The sequence below is a fragment of the Trichechus manatus genome, unplaced genomic scaffold, assembly GCF_000243295.1.
Source record: "Trichechus manatus latirostris isolate Lorelei unplaced genomic scaffold, TriManLat1.0 scaffold00121, whole genome shotgun sequence".
Taxonomy (NCBI): Eukaryota; Metazoa; Chordata; class Mammalia; order Sirenia; family Trichechidae; genus Trichechus; species Trichechus manatus.
Window position 1 is genome coordinate 1964730 of NW_004444057.1, and position 4057 is coordinate 1968786.

A 4057-nucleotide genomic window follows, 5' to 3' on the forward strand; every position below is an offset into this window, starting at 1 on the left:
CTCCATAAGCTGTAAGATTTTAGGTGAGAGAAAGAGGAAATGGAACAATTTTCTTGCTTAAAAGCCTAATCAAAGGCCTTAATCTTGTACTCTCTCCACTTTTGGGGGAGTGTGCTTGTGTGTATTGTGTTGGGGGGCAGCTGAGGTGTCTGTTAGGGAGCAGAGGGGTGAGAGCGAGAGATAGTAACAGAAGTGAAGAAGCAAAACATGAAATAGATCTAATGGAACATTTACACAGGCTCAGAAGTGAAGTTGAGGGATTCAAGACATTCTGCTTTCTTCTTCTCTTCTCAAACTACCTACCTGATAATTTCTTTTTTCCCCCTAAGAATTTCATGATAATCTCTGGCTGTATCATTTCGAGGTAACTTAAAAAAAAAAAAATGTTTATGGAAATATATGGGTAAAGCTTCAGTTGTTTTTTTTTCCTGTTTTCCTTAGTAATCATTACAGTTGTTGCATGCCTAACTGACGGAGCAAATATTTACTTAGGGTGGTTAAGCGTTTGGCAGCTAACCAAAAGGTCGGCAGTTCGAATCCAGCAGCCTCTCCTTGGAAACCCTTTAGCGCAGTTCTACTCTGTCCTATAGGGTCAGCATGAGTTGGAATTGACTTGATGGCAAAAGGTTTTTTTGAGGTGTAGGTAGAAGTTATTTCTTATCTAACCAGTTTTTTGAAGCAGAGAGTATAAAATGGTTTATTGGGAGTTGATGACAATATTTGGACGTTTATATATTAGAGTTCCCCGTATTGCAGACATTTTTCTATTCTGTGAGATAGGGTTAACTTTGTTTCTTGCCTAGTACCGGGGCCTGAGATAGATCAGAAATGTTGGAATATATCATTTGACTATGCAAATTATTCCCAAGTTTGAGCATGCATAAATCTTAGCTGTTTTTGAGTCTATTACAGAATGATGGTGATGTGGTAAGCACAGGACCAGTACTCTTATTATTGCTGCCTCCTCTAAGACTGGTGATACCAGTCACTTCTTAACCTCCAGTTGGTTAAGAGAATTAACAAAAACAAAAACAAAAGGCACCCCTCCAACGGTTACGATCTGGTAAGATAGGGAGGATGAAATAAGTCCTTCATTATTTTAAAGTGCATTTGTTTCATTGGAGCTTTTTAAGTTTTTCCTCTGTGTGTGTGAGGAAGAATTTCAAGGCTCAAGCTTCTTGATACAGTGAGAAAATCAAGAATATAAAGATATGTTTAATAAATGAAATAACATTTTCGAAGAGAGCATTGGGCTATGATTTTTCTTCACACATTCTTTAATGCTTGCCTTTGGTAAGACTTTAGACACTTTAAGAATAAAAATTTAAAAATATTATGATTTCAGAGTCCTCTATAAGGCTTTCATAGTGGATTAGCTTTCATAGAGAAGATCTTCCAAACTGACCTATCTTCATGCCAGTCAACCAACTACAAGAGCTGTATGTAATCTGTCTTTTCTATGTGGGCGATGTGGACTGGAAAGTGGAGTCAGAAAACATCGGTTCCAGCTTGTGTTCTACAACTTGACAACTTGAGTGATGTTTAACATCTTGGAACTTCAGCTTTATTTGGAAAAACAGATAATACGTTATCACATTATGTAATTCAGAGGACTACCTGAGCTCACACACGGAGTTTTCCTTAGACAGCAAAAGGATATGCAAATGTGAGCTACAATTCGTATTTCCAAGCAGTTGAATCCCTTATACAGCAGTGGGGTCACAATGAAAATGGGGAAATCTTAATGCAGCGATATCACACTTCCCCAGGCCAAGCCCTACGAACCCTTGGGACCTGGAGCCCTGTGCAGACCTTGGAAAGCCTCGGCACCCTCTGACTTGGCAGAATGGTCCTTTGCTCTCTCAAGCGGCGGATTCCCTAGTAATTCTCTTAAATCATGGGAGCATTTTTTTTTTTCCCCAGCATTCTCCGTAGACCTCGCTAAAACGCTCCTCCCATGGTCCCATCCACAGAAACGCACCCATACGTACAACTACTACTCAGGATTCCTCACGAACTACTCGTGTAGAGGCAAGCGTGGGTGGGTGGATTGGCTGTTTTATCGACCTTGCTAGCCAATGAGCGCACTGCCTTTCTTCCGGTCCGCGAGCCGACCAATCCGAACAGGTCGGTGTAATCTTCGGCTCTGCTCGGCTCTTTTCGCTGACGCCGGCAGTCTGCGGGCCGCCGCCGCCGCTAGAGAGACGCTTTCCTTTATTTATTAATTTTTTTTCCCATGTGTTCACTTCCGGGTCCGGCGACGATCCGGATGCCCGAGGTAGAAGGATGTTTGACCTCCGGATAAGTGAGGCGCTGCTGTGCATTCATTCCCGGCTGCATCGGTGGCGACAGCAGCGACCCGGGCGGCGACTTTCTGGCCAGCGGCGGCGGTAGGAGGCACCGACACTAGTACAGGGTGCGAGTCCGAACCAAGCTGCGTTACCTCTCTAGCTCGCTCCTTCCCCCCTACCTCGCTCGCTCCCTCCCTGCGTGGCTCGCTTTCCTCCTCCGGCGGTCGGCGAGTGTGATGTGCCGCCGCTGCCCCCGCCGCTGCTGACTGACCCAGGGACGCCGCCCGCGCCCGGGACCGACCTCGCTCGCGGCCGCGCCTTTAAGGTAAAGCTTCCTCCGCATCCGCGCCCAGCCGGCTGGCCAGCTGGTTCCGCCCGGCGGCAGCCTCGGCACGGCCGCAGCTTCCTCCCTCCCGGGTGGGGCTAGGTGGGCAAGGGTCCCGGGCTGGGTGGGGTGGGGTGCGGCGGGGGTGGCGCCGCGGATCTGGACCTGGGGGTGGATGAGGACCTGGGCGGGAGGCGCGGGCTGCAGAGGGCCGCGGTAGAAGGATGAGGGCGCAGAGGGCTAGGTGGGCAGGGAGGGGGCCCGGGGCGGCGGGTCGGGCTGGGTGCAGAAGTTGCCGGAGTGGTGCGGCGGGAGTGGGGACTGGTGGGACGTGGGCGAGCTGGGAAAAGGCAGAGGGGCTACTTTTGGGAGGGGTTTGTTGAAGTGCAGCGCCCTGCGCTCCTTGATTGTATGCAGACAATTACCTTCTGAGTGGGAGCTTTGGGAAGGAGGGAGACAGGCTTCGGTGTGCTGGAAGGAGATGTCAGGGGCCAGCATTCAGTTCAGGGGTAAACTTCCCATTGGAGTGTTTGTTTTAAGGGAGACAGGGACTTGCCTGTTGGGTAGAGCTTTTGACTCAGCTCAGAACTTAACCGAGGTATTAGTCAGGGTTAACAAAATTAGTCTGATGGTTACTGTTACGCCGCTGATTTGTTTGTTTATCCCACATGCAGGGGGAAGTGACACAGAAGCGTCGGCTTTCTTGGTACACAGCCCCCACGTTTTTTTGTCAGTGGGGTGGTGATGGAGATGTGTGTGTGCTCGTGGGGGTAGTTAGGCCTATGTCATGATCATTCCAGTTCTCCCACCTCATGTTTCATGGAAGAAGGAAAAGTTAATGGGTAGGAAAGAGTCTGTGTGGGAGATAACTGCTGTTGCTACACGTTGTGAATTAGCTTTAACTCTGCTGGTCGTCAGTGACCCCTTTTTAACCTCTGTTAGAACATCTACTTTAAGTTGAAAAATTAGAAGCCAACTTATTTTTAGTAAGTTAAGAAATTAATGGCATGAATGACATTTGTGCACAGGTAGTAAGAGATTTTGAAGTAAACTAAGTTGCGATACTCTTTTTAACTAAAAATGTTTAATTTTTAAGGTCATGTATGTTTCTTTGAAGAATATTGGCTTTTCTTGTAAATAAATAAATTATGGAAGAAAAATATCACAAAAATTGTAAGAATAATTTGGAATTAGAAAGCTGTGAGAACAGTTTAAGAAAACATTTTCCAGCAAAAGATCTGGTTTGTGCCAAAGCTAAGAAGTTTCCTGAATACAGTCAAACACTTTGAGGGACAGAGTAGCAGGGGTAGCGATCTGGGGACCATGCTTTCAGGGGACATCTGGGTCAATTGGCATAACAAAGCTTATTAAGAAAATGCTCTGCATCCTACTTCAGTGAGTGGTGTCTAGGGTCTTAAAAGCTTGCAAGCGGCCATCTAAG

At 46.8% G+C, this 4057-nt stretch overlaps 1 protein-coding gene across 3 annotated transcripts in view; it reads left to right on the plus strand.

Moving 5' to 3' along the window:
* The first annotated feature begins 2154 nt into the window (after positions 1–2154).
* Positions 2155–4057, plus strand: part of CSNK1G3 (casein kinase 1 gamma 3) — a 167747-nt gene continuing 165844 nt past the window's right edge. The window contains exon 1 of one of the 3 annotated variants that reach the window (XM_004384283.2): positions 2155–2616. The gene's annotated coding sequence lies outside the window, so the exon portion shown is untranslated. The remainder of the gene's footprint in view (positions 2617–4057) is intronic. The other 2 variants (XM_023738677.1, XM_023738674.1) reach the window with 2 other exon arrangements.